The following is a 17,681-nucleotide window of genomic DNA, read 5'->3' on the forward strand; positions in this document are numbered from 1 at the left end:
ACTGGCCTCTCTTGGGGGGGGGGGGGGGTCGTTTTACTGCACTAGGACAACCCACAGTTGAACTCAGCTCAATGCTGATTGGCTAATTATTTAATAGTTTTATCAAGGGAGGCCAAATGCTTGCTGGCAGTGACCTACTTGGTGTGTGAACTGCTGACTGCTCATAATTTACAGATGGTTGTTGACACGTCAACCAGGATCAAGTGGCAGGGAAATGTGTGACTTGTTTTGGTAATCAGTGGTTGTATTGCAAGGGGAGTTGTTTCACCTCTCTTAGGCAATCAGCTATTATTACAGGGACTTGTGCTTTCCTGCTCTGCAATTATCAATTAGTGTTATTTCTTCGGTCTCCCCTGGGCAGTTGTGTCAATGGCAGTTTTGTCAGAGAACTAAGATGGTTCTGGGGAGCTGTTTTAAGGAAGGAAAGAGGGGAAAGGTCCACACCACTCTCTCACTTGAGTATCTTAACTAGTTATTTTAGATCTATCTCATTTTGCTATCTTGTCAACTGTGTGTGTGTGTGTGTGTGTGTGTGTGTTTTCTATCCCAGTTCGCTCCTCTCCCTGTAGGCTTTACAGACGCTCCCCACCCCTTGGCTGCAACCCATCTAATTTAGTGTACCCTGCGTGCCCAATTCCGTGTCTCTGTCAGCATTTGGAACTGCCGATCTGCGGTCAAGAACGCAGCTTTCATCTCAGCCTATGCTGCCCTTCAGTCCCTTGAGTGTTTTGCCCTGATGGAGACGGATCACCCCAGGGAACACTGCTACTCCAGCTGCTCTTTCATCCGACTGTTTTCTCTCATAGTCTGAGAGCATCTGGTCGTCTCGGTGGTGACACTGTCCATCTCCTCATTTGAATTCCATGCTGTCACTTGTCCACTCAAGCTTAACATTACCTATTGCCCACCAGGTGCCCTTGGAGTGTTCCCCAATGAGCTTGACACCTTGATAACCTTATTTCCTGATGATGGCACACCGCTCTTTGTACTTCGTGACTTAACTTCCTGACATCTGCCTTCCCAATTCTCTGTCCTCTCTTGCCTCTTTTGACCTCACACTTTCCCAATCCCCTCCAACTCACAAGGCTCATACACTTGACCTAATCTTTACTAGAGGCTGTGCACATACTAATCTCACTACCCCCCCCCCCCCCTCTTCCTGCACAAGATGCTCATCCAGGTAATGCAAACTTGTCTTGTTTTATTTGAGTAATTGGTCCCATTCACCAGGTTAGTTGACTGAGAATCTTTTTTTTGATCTATTTTAGGTATAGTTCTGTGTGTAGTACCCAAGATGCTATTGCTTCATGAGTGTCAGTGCTGGACCAGCCACTTCAATAACACACCAGCAGATGGCCAAGTTAATGTTTCACAATGTGGCTTGAATTACAAATATCAGACTGTTGAACTATTCTAAACTATGCTTTGGGATTCTACGTTTTGATGTGAATAGGAGTGACTCTCACTCACAATTAAAACCATGTTTTATTAGCTAAATTAAAAATAAAAGCGTTGATCGGAATGGCTGCTAAACGATGGTGTGTGCTTCTGCCTGTTCCAGATCCCGACTGAGCTGGAGCACAGTGGCGTGGACAGGAACAAGGAGCAGAGCGCTCCCATTCTCGGTCACCTGGTCTCCAACGCCTCTACATGGAGCCCATTCTAAAGTTACATACTGTACCATCATCAGCACTGTCCCCTATGTTTTACTCAATGAAAGTAACATACTATAAATAGGATAGGTCATTTACTCTTTATTTCAGGCTCTTATTCTAAAGCTGAAACATCCATACCCCAATCCTGGGGTAGTCATCAGTGTCCTGGCTACCATTGGAGAGCTGGCTCAGGTGTGAAATGATGCCAACCTCTGGCCCTACCAGCAAACGCTAGTGACATTCAGTAAATATATATTTTTTCATGTTCAGTGTATAGTGTGTTCTATTGTGTATTCCAAAATATTTAACTGTCTGACAATGGTGGCCAACTTTGGGATCCCCTGTGGGAATCAACCTTGTATTTTCACAATTGATTTCTTTTGATTGTCACTCTCCAAGATGTTTTCTCCCTACTAGACACGTCCTAGGCTACGACAATTATAAAAACAGTGTACTGTTTATGCACTGTATTATGTTAAGCATTGGCAATCCCGGATTTGTGAATTGTGAACAACACAGGCCGAGTGGAGCGAAATGACAGACTGAATACAGTAAGTTGTATATCTGATAGGTGAGGTGCATTGTAGGCTTGCTGTAAATTAGCTATGCAAGGATAGATGGCCTCTTTGCACCAGAGGCAAGCTCTGATTTGGTTGTTGACACCAGGCCCTACAGGTGAACGGGTTGGAGATGAGGAAGTGGATGGATGAGCTGTTCCCCATCATCATGGACATACTCTGTGAATCCTCTTCCCTAGCCAAGAGAAGAGTACGTATGTGCAATTGTATAGGCATAAGTTAATATTTTTTTCTCACATTATCTTCAATTGCAAGCCTTTCCCCCAACCATCTCTTGTAATATCTGGTGTTATTATATTTACATGCTTTCAAAAGGATGCTATTGTATTGATCATATTCCACACAGTACTGTTAGCAGGCATTTTATGGTACTATTATGGCTTCAGATGTATTTGTGATTTGATGACATTCTCAGTGTGGTAACACTTTTTCCTTTCCACCAGGTGGCACTGTGGACTTCAGGCAAACAAGTTTCCAGCACGGGATACGTGGTGGAGACCTAAAACAAATACCCCTCTCTTCTGGAGTTGCTACTCAACTTCCTCAAGATGGAGCAAAAGCAGGGAATAAGGAGAGGGGTACTCTTCATTCTCCATTGTGACTCCATTTGGGCTTCACCCACAGTTTCATAGAAGCAATGGTTAAACTCAAAGCGACAGCACAAAATGTTTTGTATGACGCCAGATGCAGCTGTCAAGATTCACAACACTAATATAGCCCTAGGTGTGGTAACACCTTTGAATTACACTCCTAGTTAAGAATGAGGTGGAAAATGCTCTTTGTTTCACCATCTCACATGTTACTACACCGGCTTTCTCCACTGATCTAATGTTCTGTCGATAGAGATGTCATATGGTCTAATATTGTGGCTCTCTCCATCAGGCTTTTCGTCTGCTGGGCTTGCTGGAGCCCTGGACCAGTCACGAGACGCCTCGGCCGTCAGCCTCTCGGATTCCAAGTCCAGCCAGGACACCGGTGAGCTCCGGCCGCTGTCTTTAACACGCACGCATACACTCTCTCACACGCACGCATACACACATATACGCACATTAGTTTTGTTGGTAGGTAGAGTTCACCTGTTTTTTTTCTTTTGTATACTTTTTTTCTGTGGTATTGACTTTACACTAGAGAAAAGCTATTTGCGTTACCAAAGGTAACTAGCTGCCACGAGTACCCAATTGCAGCTATGAGCTGGGCTAACAAATGGCCATATCCACTGATTGACTTTATTATCACTGGAATCTGCTGCATGTAGGGCACCGCTGAGGCCTAGCAATGTCAACAGAATTTATGGCTTGGCTTTACAACCTGTCGGAGCCCAAGTGTCTTTGTACGTCTGCACACTTTGTCTGATTGCGAACCAAAAGATCCAACACGGGGAGGCTGACCTCCGTTCAGACAAAGTGAAGTGACCCACATATTTGGCCCCAAGGCTTGGAGTTTTTACCATAAATCCTGATGTATATGGCTTCATAATGATTTTATAGGTCATATAAAATTCCTAATGGCCCATGCACTGGTGAGATTAACGCCTTGACGTCATTTGGGTCACAGGATTAGGCTACACTGTCCATTGTAGATTGAGAGTGAATGTTTTACTCATATTCATGTATATATTACATTTATGCATTATACCCACACCGTAAATCACTCATCTTTCTCATGGAGGTAGTACTCGATTCTGTGTGTTAGACTGATCTCCCCGAAGTGAATTCAGTCCTCCAAGATAATAACATATGCAGCCTCCTGTGGCGCCTTCTCTTTACTCAGTCTAGAGATGAAACGGCTTGCTGATTACTGATTATTAGAAAACCCTTTTGCAATTATTTTAGCACAGCTGAAAACTGTTGTGCTAATTAAAGAAGGAATGAAACTGGCTTTTAGACTAGTTGAATATCTGGAGCATCAGCATTTGTTGGTTTGATTACAGGCTCAAAATGGCTAGAAACAAAATACCTTTCTTCTGAAACTCAGTCTATTCTTGTACTGAGAAATGAAGGCTATTCAATGGGAGAAACTATCTCGTACAATGCTGTGTACTTCTCGCTTCACAGAACAGTGCAAACTGGCTTTAACCAGAATAGAGTGAGTGGGTGGCCCCGGTGCACAACTGAGCAAGAGGACAAGTACATTTCAGTGACTAGTTTGAGAAACAGATGCCTCACAAGTCCTCAACTGGTAGCTTCATTAAATGGTACCGGCAAAACACCATTCTCAACATCAACAATGCAGAGGCGACTCCGGGATGTTGGCCTTCTAGGCAGAATTCCAGTGTCTGTGTTCTTGCCCATCTTAATCTTGACTTTTTATTGGCCAGTCTGTGATATGGCTTTTTCTTTGCAACTCTGCCTAGAAGGCCAGCATCCCATCCTCTTCACTGTTGACATTGAGACTGGTGTTTTGCCGGTACTATTTAATGAAGCTGCCAGTTGAGGACTTGTGAGGTCTGTTTCTCAAACTAGAAACCCAAATGTACTTGTCCTCTTGCTTAGTTGTGCACCGGGGCCTCCCACTCTGGTTAGGACCAGTTTGCCAGTAGTACACAGCGTTTTATGAGATCTTCAGTTTCTTGGCAATGTCTCGTATGGAATAGCCTTCATTTCTCAGAACAAGAATAGACTGAGTGAAAGGTATTTTGTTTCTGGCCATTTTGAGCCTGTAATTGAATCTACAAATGCTGACGCTCCAGATACTCAACTAGTTTAAAGAAGGACAGTTTTATTGCTGCTTTAATCAGGACAACAGTTTTCAGCTGTGCTAACATAATTGCACTTAACCTGAACCACCACCCCAGTGAATGCAATATCCAGGCCAAGAGTTGGACACCAAGGCCTCAAGATTGATAATGGTATGATGTTACAGCTCAGAGATCTGATAAAATGCCCCAGTTCCAACAGTACTCTGCATGCTCTGACGCCATGTAACTCACACTAACCTAGATACAGTATGTGTTCGGGGGGGGGGGGGGGTGACAACACTTCAGGTCCCATGAAGACATTGGTGAAGAAATGGTCATACCTAATTGTCAAAGTAAAGATACCTTAATAGAAAATTAGTCAAGTAAAATGAAGTCACTCTGTAAAATACTACTTGAGTAAAGGTGTTTGGTTTTAAATATCAAAAATAAGTGTAATTGCGGAAAATATACTTAAGTTTCAAAACTTAGTATAAATGATTTCAAATTCCTTATATTAAGCGACCCAGACGGGACCATTTAAATGTATTTCGTTTTTTTAAATATACTTATAGCCAGGTGAACACTGACACAATTTACAACCAAAGCATTTGTTTAGTGAGTCCGGCAGATCAAAGGCAATAGGGATGACCAGGGATGTTTTCTTTTAGTGTGAATTTCACAATTTCTGTCCTGCTTTTGGGTACCAGAGAAAATGTATGGAGTTAAGTCCATTATTTTCTTTACAAATGTAGTGAAGTAAACGTTGTCAAAAATAAAGTACAGATTCCCCCCCCCCCCAAAAAAAGTAGTACTGTAAGTACTTCATACCACTGCATGAAGGAGACATCATGACTTTGACCAGCTGCTATCTACAGTTGTACTGTGCAGCGCAGTGGTAATCTGAGAGAATTTACAGATTTGACACCACTATGCAATTTTGTCACCTAAAGACTGTCAGTCTAGACTAGGGGAGCAACACTCACTCATCCCCATTGCTCTGGCTGGCACATAGGGCAGCAGCAAAAGTGGTCTTTGGCCGTCTTCTCCACCATGGCCTAGATCCTGATGTTGTTTGCGTCTCCATTAATCTCCACATTGTGTAGGGCCTAGTAAAGGTCCCATATACTGCTCCCGAGTGGTGCAGCGGTCTAAAGCACTGCATCTCAGTACTAGAGGTGTCACTACAGACCCTGGTTCGATCCCGGCCTGTATCACAACCGGCCTTGAGTCCCATAGGGCGGTGCACAATTGACCCATTGTCTGGGTTAGGCCAGGGTAGGCTGTCATTGTAAAATAAGAATTTGTTCTTAACTGATTTTGCGTAGTTAAAATAAAACAAGGCGATAGAAATACTTACCTATCCAAAGGAACACGGGCGCATTGCCCAAGGGCCCATCTATTGCGTTTGGCTTCTAAACTACAGCGTAAAGGGAGGGGCAATTTATAAAGACTGGGACTTGCGTTAGGGGTTGAAACTCAACTCCTTCACTGGGCAATTAAACGTTTAATATCAGACATCTGTTTCCTCGACTCGCCTGTAAAACCAAACCCTGCTCACTGCAGCAGACAGGGCTGTTCTTGGTCACCTAGGGTATTGTGACTGTGAAGCAAAGAGTTTTGGCTTGGGAAGTGCTCTTTAACAAAATAAAAAATAATCAAACATATTTCCACCTTTTTGTCTACTTATTAGTCAAAGAGATGCAGTGCTTTCGGAAAGTATTCAAACCCCTTGACTTTTTCCACATTTGGTTACATACACATTTTCTTTGGTTCTTTTTAGCCCTTTTTTTCTCCCAATTTATGATATCCAATTGGCAGTTAGTCTTGTCCCATCGCTGCAACTCCTGTACGGACTCAGGAGAGGTGACAGTTGAGCCATGCGTCACCGAAACACGACCCCGCCAAGCCGCACTGCTTCTTGAAACACTGCTCGCTTAACCCGGAAGCCAGCCACACCAATTTTTCAGAGGAAACACTGTGCACCACCTCATGACAAAGCAAAAGCCGGTGTAGACCTCTTTGCAAATGTATAAAAACAGAATTTACATACGTTTTCAGACCCTTTACTCAGTACTTTGTTGTAGCACCTTTGGCAACGACTACAGCCTCTAGTATTCTTGGGTATGATGCTACAAGCTTGGCACACCTGTACTTGGGGAGTTTCTTCCATTATTCACTGCAAATCCTCAAGCTCTGTCAGGTTGTATGGGGAGCAATGCTATTTTTAGGTCTTGCCAGAGATGATCAAGTCCTGGCTCTGGCTGGGCCACTCAAAGACATTCAGAGATTTGCCCAAAGCCACTCCTGTGTTGTCTTGGCTGTGTGCTTAGGGTTGTTGTCCTGTTGGAAGATGAACCTGCGCCCCAGTCTGAGGTCCTGAGTGCTTTGGAGCAGGTCTTCATCAAGGATGTATCTGTACTTTGCTGTGTTCAGCTTTCCCTCTCCTGACTAGTCTCCCAGTCCCTGCCACTGAAAAGCATCCCCACAGCATGATGCTGCCGCCACCATGCTTCACCGTGCCAGGTTTCCTCCAGATGTGACACTTGGCATTCAGGCCAAAGAGCTCAATCTTGGTTTCATCAGACCAGAGAATATTGTTTCTCAGTCCAAGCGGGCTGTCATGTGCCTTTTACTGAGGATTGGCTTCCGTCTGTCCACTCTAGCATAAAGGCGTGATCGGTGGAGTACTGCAGAGATGGTTGTCCTTCTGGAAGTTTATCCCATCTCCACAGAGCAACTCTGGAGCTCCATCAGTGCCATAGAGGTCTTGATCACCTCCCAGACCAAGGCCTTTCTCCCCCGATTGCTCACTTTGGACAGGCAGCCAGCTCTAGGAAGAGGCTTGTTGGTTCCAAACTTATTCCATTTAACAATGTAGGTCACTGTAGGTCACTGTGTTGGGAACCTTCAATGCTGCAGAAATGTTTTGGTACCCTTCTCCAGATCTACAAGTCTGTCTCGGAGCTTTGCGGACAATTCCTTCGACCTCACGGCTTGGTTTTTGCTCTGACATCAAGTGTGGGACCTTTCATATAGACAGGTGCCTGCATTTCCAAATCATGTCCAATCAATTGAATTTACCACAGGTGGACTCCAACTTGAAGAAACATCTCAAGGATGATCAATGGAAATAGGATGCACCTGAGCTCAATTTGAGTCTCATAGCGAACGGTCTGAATTCTTACAAACATTTCTAAACCGGTTTTCGCTTTTGAGAATTTGTTTTTATTTAAGCAATATTAGAATAAAGATGTATCGTAACAAAGTGGAAAAAGTCAAGGGGTTGGAATGTTTTCAGAATGCATTCTATCATGCCCCTTATATAAAATATTAGCTCATCAAATCAAGAAGTATCAAATGTTGGTTCTACATGAGCAATTAGTCATACTTGTAGAATTTGAAAAGGTATCTAAGTAGCCCAACAGATGGGCCCTATATGAATGATAAGCTAAAAACAAGACAGTTCTCAGTTTCAATGCTGAAAGAAATAGGCTATCCAAAGGTATTATAAAATGATTTCACTTTAGTCGCTCAGGGCAGGGGAGTAAGTTACCTGTATGATTAGGCAAAATATAATAAAATAAGGTCTCACGGTTTATTTCACGTTTGTAGATGACCCGTGTTGAACCATTAACTTTCCTAACCCTTTACACTTGTTCCCGTATATGGATTGAAAATGGCCTACATTGGAATTCAGTACAGGAACATGCTATACAGTACCAGTCAAAAGTTTGACACCTACTCATTTTCAGTGTTTCTTTATTTTTACTATTTTCTACATTGTAGAATAATAGTAAAGACATCAACTATGAAACACATCTGGAATCATGTAGTAACCAAAAACGTGTTAAACAAATCAAAATATATTTTAGATTCTTCAAAGTAGCCACCCTTTGCCTTGACAGCTTTGCACACTTATTAAATTTTTTTATGACCGTTTTATTTGTACTTTTTACTGCTTATTTTCCTCAATTGGTGGTTAGTCTTGTCCCCTCACTACAACTCACCTACGGACTCGAGAGGCGACGGTCGAGAGCCATGCGTCACCGAAACACAACCCTCCCAAACTGCACTGCTTCTTGACACACTGCTCGCTTAACGCAGAAGCTAGCCACACCAATGTGTCGGAGGAAACACTGACTAGCTGGCGACCGGGATTAGCTTGCAGGAGCCCGGCCCGCCACAATTCGTCGCTAGAGCCTGATGGGACAAGGAAATCCCTGCCGGCCAAACCCTCCCCTAACCCGAGCGACGTTGGGCCAATTGTGCACTACCTCATGGATCTATCGGGCCGGCTGTAACGCAGCCTGGGTTCGAATGACTGGTCTGTAATGACGCCTTAACCACTACGATGCAGTGCCTTAGACCGCTGCTCCACTCGGGAGGCCAACTTCGCATGCTCTTGGCATTCTCTCAACCAGCACAAATGGAGAAAATGAATCACTATCCTTTGATCTTCATCAGATGACACTCATAGGACTTCATGTTACACAATACATGTATGTTTTGTTTGATAAAGTTCATATTTATATAAAAACAATTTGTTTACATTGACGCGTTACGTTCAGTAGTTCTAAAACATGCATTGATTTTGTAGAGAGCCACATCAAATTACAGAAATACTCATCATAAATGTTGATGAAAATATATTTTTTTAACTTTACGGAAAAAGCAAACCATGCAATAATCTAAGTACAGCGTTCAGACAACAAAGCAGCCAAAGAGATATCTGCCATATTGGGTAGTCAACATTAGTCAGAAATGGCATTATAAATACTCACTTACCTTTTGATCTTCATCAGAATGCACTCCCAGGAATCCCAGTTCCACCATAAATGTTCGATAATGTCCATCATTTATGACCAAATAGCCTCTTTTGTTAGGGAGTTTGGTAAACATATCCAAACGCGCGTTCAGGTCCAGTCGGACAAAGTTCAAAAAGTTATATTACAGGTCGTAGAAACATGCCAAACTAAGTATAGAATCAATCTTTAGGATGTTTTTAACAAATCTTCAATCATGTTCCAACCGGAGAATTCCATTGTCTGTAGAAAAGCAATGGAACGAGAGCTAACTCTCTCGTGACCGCGAGTCATGAGCCCAAGGCACTCTGCCAGACCACTGACTCAAATAGCTCTCATGAGCCCCTCCTTTATAGTAGAATCCTCAAACAAGTTTCTAAAGAAGACGGTTGACATCTAGTGGAAGCCTTAGGAAGTGCAACATAACCAATATCCCACTATCTACGACAGGGGCTGAGTTAAAAAAAAACTACAAGCCTCAGATTTCCCACAGCCTGGTTGGATTTAGCTCCTCCTAGTTAGCTCCTATGATTCAGTGTCAGTTCATATCATTCTATTACATACAGTACATGCATACCGCAGAATGATAAATCATGCAATTATTATTCTCAAGATAACCAAAAGCATTTAGCTGCAAACACCTGTTCTCACCATCTTCAGTTCAATTCATCTAACTTTCTTTCATGGCAACTCATAAGCATGTCATTTGTTTCATAGTCGATATATAATCATATTTCATGGCAGTGTAATGGTTAGCTTTGTTTACAGAAGGATGAAAGAAGACAATGTCTGTCACGAAGAGTTAAGGAGTCTTTGCAGCGTGTAGATGATGCAGGTATCATTGCATATTTCCCATCACCTGATGAACAACCACAATACCAGTCTGGTGTTAATCTTTCTGTGCTGTATTGACGTATCCTGAAAATTACATCTGCTGCTTTAGATGGAACGGTCGTATCTCAGTTATTGTTTTCATATCTACAAAAAATAAGCTATTTTCTTTATCAGAGAGCGAGCTGATCAAGGGGTCGAAAATGTAGATATTGCCAGATGTTCACTGTCTGGGGACCAGGCCGTGAAGCGTTATTGCTGGCAATTGTCCACAACCAGAGGTAATTAAACTGTTCTATGTTCTTTTTCTCTCTATCTCCGCCTGGTCTTGTTGTACATGGAACCTGTCTCGCATGCATTAAATAAAAAAAACTTAAGATGTCAGCCTGCCAATTTTCAGATTTACACCACATAGTCCAGTGAAAATAGCTGTGTTTATCTGTTGCTGCCAAGTCATGATTTCCCTGTGGGGTTAGCCTTGCAATAACCAAGTGGTGAGACTCATAGCCCTCTATTTAAATGTTTCAGGTACATTCCGATAAGTGTCTGCGTCACATACAGAATCGACTATTGACGTTATCTTCTATTGTTTGTCCTCGTGTCTGTTTTTCAAGCATAAAGTACTCTTGTCACTTAGTGTTTGTCACCAGGTGAGCGCACACACACACACACAATCTCTTCACTTCATCCTTCTCCCTAAATCCTCTAGGTTATATCAGCTGTTTTGGTGAACCCCTCATCTGAACTGGCTGACAGGGCACAGCATGATCATTGGGAGGTCACTTGGTCGGGTCAACAGGAAGTATTATTAAAGAGATGCTTTACATTGACATTTAGATGTTGTAGTCCCAGTTTAAATGATCCAAGGTCGGTTTTGCATTTCACCTCCTGATGATTATGATGACTGACCTTGTTAGAATAAAAAAAAAAACAGGCTTAATCATGCTCTCTCTCTGTCTCTCGTCTGGTTAGGAGACACTGCATTTGTAAGAACTGAAAGATAATTAGGGTAGCACTGTAATTCATTAATCATATGCTGTCTGGTGCTGTTCTTATCTCTTTCCCTTTCAGTCTAATCACCTCTCTCCCAACCTCTTTCTTCCTCGTTTTTATAATATACACCGTATGTGCATTGAACTTTTTTATAATACTACAATTATCATAACTATAATGCATTTATGTATTTAAAACATCTGGACAATGAACTTCTTTCAATAAAGCTTTTCACGTTATCCGCTGGTTGAAATGAAGTATCTCATTGAAAAACTATCATGTGTCCTCAGATTAATGCAGATGAAGGGAGTTAGATATGCATAGGAAGTGTGGTGTACTGTTTTTTTTCTGTATATATGAATAAAAAATCAGCCTTTACTTAAATCATGTTTCTAGTCTATTGCATAGTTACAATGTGTAATCATTGATGTCCCAGGAGTGGTAAACACCGTTGAAGTGTATAATTGTAATACGTACATGCAGACACAGCATCATTCAAAGAATGGAGTTTGATTCTCCTGGTATTGGATATGACTGAAAAAATAATCTAATTCATACCTGAACTGCACCTTTATTTATCAAGGTAGAGTACATGATCAGTGAATATATTAAATGTATAGGGTACAATGTGGGGATCTCATGCCTGGTATTAACTACATATACATGTACAGTGGAAGTCGGATGTTTACATACACTTAGATTGGAGTCATTTACTCATTTTTCAACCACTCCACAAATTTCTTGTTAACAAACTATAGATTTGGCATGTCTGTTAGGACATCTACTTTGTGCGTGACACAAGTAATTTTTCCAACAATTGCTTAGAGCAGATTATTTCACTTATAATTCACTGTATCACAATTCCAGTGGGTCAGAAGTTGACATACACTAAGTTGACTGTGCCTTTAAACAGCTTGGTAAATTCCATAAAATGATGTCATGGCTTTAGAAGCTTCTGATAGGCTAATTGACAAAATGTATACCCACACAAGTCTGGTTCAAACTTGGGAGCAATTTCCAAACGCCTGAAGGTATCAAGTTTATCTGTACAAACAATAGTAGGCAAGTATAAACACCATGGGACCACCCAGCCGTCATACCGCTCAGGAAGGAGATGAGTTCTGTCTCCTAGAGATGATTTGGTGCGAAGTCTCGCGGTTCAAGCTCCATCTTTTAAAGGAAGAACCACTGTAGGCCTAAAGAAGAATGATATGAAGAAAATGTAGACTATTCCAGATTAAGAGAATAGGTCCTGTGGGCTACACTAGTTCATTTAGAAGACAATATTTGCTTATTCTGTGGCAGTATTTTATAGTATGAAGAATACAATTGAATAAAGCTGAATAAAAATTAATATTTTCTCAGATGATTTAGGGAGTGTGCACATGCGACTTCTGTGTTGAGCTGTTAACAAATAAATAGGAACTCCTGTATGTTTAGTTATCAATGTAACTTTAGTAGTTTTAAAAACTTCAGGCTGTATGTTTTGATTTTTAATACATTGTAAGACTGCATGATGAGACTATAATAATGATTTGAAAAAAGTTGGAAAGGCATACATTTTGCGCAGGCTGTACACACTCTAATAGGCTCTAATTCACAAATTGACAAGCACTCGATAATGCCTCAAATTCCACGGCGGCATCCCCTTTGTGGCCGTAATGCACCTGAAAATAATCCATGCCCATTGTGGCCCAGAGTGCTGCCTTGTACCCTTCTCCCTGAGTGTGCTGCACAATCCGAAGTGTCTTTCTCACAGGCTACAAGTGAAGACTGACACATCGGGGACACAACTACTTGCATCCTTGTCCAATTCCAGGTTGCATATTGAAGATATTGGAAGAACTGTCCACATTACCTTTTGTCAACCAACAAGATGAGTAGGCCTAACGAAAAGCAAAAGCACTATCATATGTCAATCTACTATCCCCCAGTTTATGTATACCAGTTAGGCTCTATACTCCTTTTAAAGCAGATTAATGTGCTTAAAGTTATTTGGCCACTTTAGTTGTGACAAACTTTATTAAAACATATAGGCCTATGGGCTAGGCTACGTGAGGTGTGTGACTATGATTCGAACAAGTCAAGCATTGTTTCTTATGCTGGGCAACATTCACAAGTGATAATATATAATTCACATAGGCTAATATTGTCACCCATCAGACTATTCTTGATTTAATCTTGTCTTTACATTTACAAAATAATGTGACATTTGATTTAGAATGGACCATTATCATGCACCTGTATCAACAGGGGCAGCGGGAAAAAATACATAGGTAGGCTATACTCATGTTGTAAATATAAACAATGTACTAAATATTAGGAAAGTTGAGAAATAAGTATAGTAGGCCTAGCCTACAGAAAGATGATAGGATGCTCTATTTATTATTGCATAGCCTATAGAAATGTTGTGTAACATGAGCTCACGGGCTCTCATGACGTGTTTGATTAGATTTCTGATCACATTTGCATTGATGTCAGAGTGATTAGAGGGACAATAGAGTGCTGAGTACCAGGCAGTTATCAAGTTTGGTAGGCTACTAATAAACCTAATTACTGTGACTAAACGGTCATGTGGAATTTGACTGCCTTCCAGACTTGTCACTGCCATGTGGAGGTAATACGGTCACCACAACAGCCCTACTCATGACTCCATTCTATTCGTACCAAAATGACAATATGCTTCTCTGAATTGCCTTGTGAAAGTCTAACACTAAGTTCAGTTTTTATCATTTAGCTAGTCATGTTGGCAATAGAATAAGCTTTCAAATAATGCCACCTGGACCAGATTGCAATTTATAATGGACAGTTTTTGGTTTGCGTAAACAACACTAATTGTGTGACAGGGATGCCGGGCTGTGTTCCTAACAAAACGACCACAAGTGTGCTAACTCTAGTTCCTCAAAAGCACAGCTAGGAGAGCTCAAAAGAGCACCTTATATTTGAGGACTCTTCTGTGTCAAAGTGCATTGAAATTACTTAAGAACTGTGCACACTTTGGAGAGGGCTATATATGTGGCCACGTGGAGACACCAACAGACCTCTCACTGAAACCCTTGTCAGTTTTTGGTTACGGCTAGACGTTCCGTTAGCGGAAATTGCAGAGCGCGAAATTCAAATTAAATTATTAGAAATATTTAACTTTCATCAAATCACAAGTGTCAGTTTTCAAAAAGGCTTTATGGCGAAAGCAAAGCATGTGATTATCTGAGAACAGCACCCATACAAACACATGAAATCATATTTCAACCAAGCAGGTGCATCACGAAAGTCAGAAATAACGATATAATTCATGCCTTACCTTTGAAGATCTTCTTCTGTTGGCACTCCAATGTGTCCCAGAAACATCACAAATGGTCCTTTTTGTTTGATAAACTGTCTTTATATTCCCCAAATTTCCATTTTATTTGGCGTGTTTGATTCAGAAATACACTGGTTTCAACTCGCCCAACATGACTACAAATTATCGAATAAGTTACCTGTAAACTTTTTCCAAACATTTCAAACAACTTTCGGAATTCAACTTTAGGTATCCTAAAACGTAAATAATCAATCAAATTTAAGACAGCATTTATTGTGTTCAGTAGCGGATAAAATCAACGTGGAACGCATGACCTGGTGCGGCCAACAAACAAAAGAGTACACTTGGCTTGACACTCAAAGGAAAGGGCTACTTCATTTCTCAAAGGAAAAACATCGACCAATTTATAAAGACTCACATCTAGTGGAATCTATAGGAACTGCAACCAGGTGGCTCATAAATCTAGTTCCCCATAGAAAAGTCACCTCAATTATTATTTTTTTCCTGGATGGTTTGCCCTTAGGGTTTCGCCTGCCAAATAAGTTCTGTTTTCCTCACAGACAGAATTTTAACAGTTTTAGAAACTTTAGAGTTTTCTATCCAAATCTACACGTATCCTAGCCTTTGGGCATGCTTTTCACCCGGACGTGAAAATGCTGCCCCCTTTCCCAAAGAGAACTGTGCACACTTTGGAGAGGGGTGTGTATGTGGCCACTTGGAGACACCAGCAGACCTCTCACTGAAACCTTGTCCATTTTTAGTCTTATGTATGTATGTTTACAGAAAATAATGAATTAATAATCATGTTACTGAATATATCCGCAGTGTTTTCAGATTTCGTTGTCAACAAATGCGGCAAAAAGTACAGTAAATGTGAAATCAACAGTAGTGTTTGGATTCAATATTTGGTTCTGTGTGGCTCCGTTGGTTGAGTATTGCGCTTGCAAATCTAGCGCTGTGGGTTTGATTCCCACGGGGGACCAGTACGAAAAATGTATGCACTCACTACTGTAAATCGCTCTGGATTAGAGCGTCTGCTAAATTAGAAAAATGAAAAAAATGATTGATCCAGATTGAGAAAGATACCGGAATTTAGCAACCCTATTGACAACTAAATCAAATATTAACTCCATTTGGATGTTGAACTGGTCTTTGCCCAGTCTGTCAAAGAGACTAGAGCACGATACTGAACAGATACTTTACTGAGGATAAATGAAGCATTTTTTTCTCCTGATGATGATCCATCTACTGATGGTGCAACTGCCTCAATTTGTAAAAGCAATACAAGAAAATGGGCATGCAGAGGCTCCAGGAGCCACAACAGTCTTGAACGGTTTGGAGAGGCTGAGAAACAGGGCCAGTTTCATTGCCAAAAGCTGTAAGGAAATAAGAGACAGATATGACCAAAAAGAAGATGGGCTGTACTACCTCACCACAGCCAACGGGGCGATCTACCAGACCTTCTGCGACATGACTACTGCTGGCGGTGGCTGGACACTTGTGGCGAGTGTGCACGAGAACAACATGTATGGGAAGTGCACAGTGGGTGACCGTTGGTCTAGCCAGCAAGGCAGCAACCCTAACTGGCCAGACGGAGATGGAAACTGGGCCAACATGGTTACTTTTGGAACCACAGATGGTGCCACCTCAGATGACTTCAAAAATCCTGGCTATTATGACATTGTGGCAGAAGACATGTCGGTGTGGCACGTTCCCAACAACTCCCCTATGGAAAACTGGAACATAGCCGCCATCCTCCGCTACCACACAGAGAGACGCTTTCTCACCATTTATGGGGGAAACCTGCACCAACTCTTTAAGCTCTACCCAGTGAGATATAATGCTGGGGCATGTGGCAACACAGGACCTGCCATTCCAATCGTGTATGACTTTGGGAACATAGAGACCACCAGAAATTTTTACGGGCCCAACTCAAGAAACCAGTTTGAGCCTGGCTTCATTACTTTCAGACCAATAAATAATGAACGTGCAGCCATGGCTATCTGCTCTGGGGTCAAACCAAAGCCAAACACTCGCTGCGACACTGAACATTACTGTATTGGTGGTGGTGGATACTTCCCTGAGCAGGCCCCTCGTCAGTGTGGTGACTTCCCAGGCTTTGACTGGAATGGCTATGGTACCAACACAGAATGGAGTTCATCAAAGGAGATTACTGAAGCAGCTGTGTTACTCTTCTACCGTTAAAATCCATTCTATTGATTATCAATGCCTTCAGATGGCAAGATGTAAAGATACATTTACTTAATACTGATGCTTATACTATAATCAACATCACAGCACTATGATTTGCATTTGTTTAATCTATAAATTCCGAATACATACGTATCACATTTCCCTGTTTCAAATTGAAAGAGACTATTACAATTTTGTGAATATGAATGGCTGAAATAAAGACTACTCTAAAGGAGATATAAGTTGTGGTTTCAATATGCTTTGTCTTGCTGGCATGAAAGACATGCCAAAATGTATAGTTCGGTTAACTTTACTGTTCGCTGTCAAATCCCAATATGTCCGTTCCCTGTGTAACTTCAATATTGCAACAAATGACATGTTTATTTAACTTGCTACAAACAAATACAGGTTCTGTACTTTCACATACAGTGCCTTCAGAAAGTATTCACACCGCTTGACTTTTTCTATATTATATTGCTACAGACTGAATTTAAAACGTATGTTTTTTTTTATTTAAAAAATAATAATTTGGTCACTGGCCTACACACAATACCCCATAATGTCAAAGTGGAATGTTTTTCGAAATTGTTACAAATTTAAAAGATTATCTGAATGTTTTAAAAGTCAAGTATTCAACCCCTTTGTCATGCC

General features: G+C 41.4%; 1 pseudogene across 1 annotated transcript; it reads left to right on the forward strand.

The window, feature by feature from the left end:
* The first annotated feature begins 15,910 nt into the window (after nt 1-15,910).
* Nucleotides 15,911-17,267, forward strand: LOC118939527 (intelectin pseudogene; annotated as a pseudogene). The gene has a single exon (XR_016487238.1). The product of XR_016487238.1 is annotated as an intelectin pseudogene (transcript).
* Nucleotides 17,268-17,681: the final 414 nt, after the last annotated feature.

This window comes from Oncorhynchus mykiss, chromosome 16, assembly GCF_057628025.1.
Source record: "Oncorhynchus mykiss isolate SJ-2025 chromosome 16, ASM5762802v1, whole genome shotgun sequence".
NCBI classification, from domain to species: domain Eukaryota; kingdom Metazoa; phylum Chordata; class Actinopteri; order Salmoniformes; family Salmonidae; genus Oncorhynchus; species Oncorhynchus mykiss.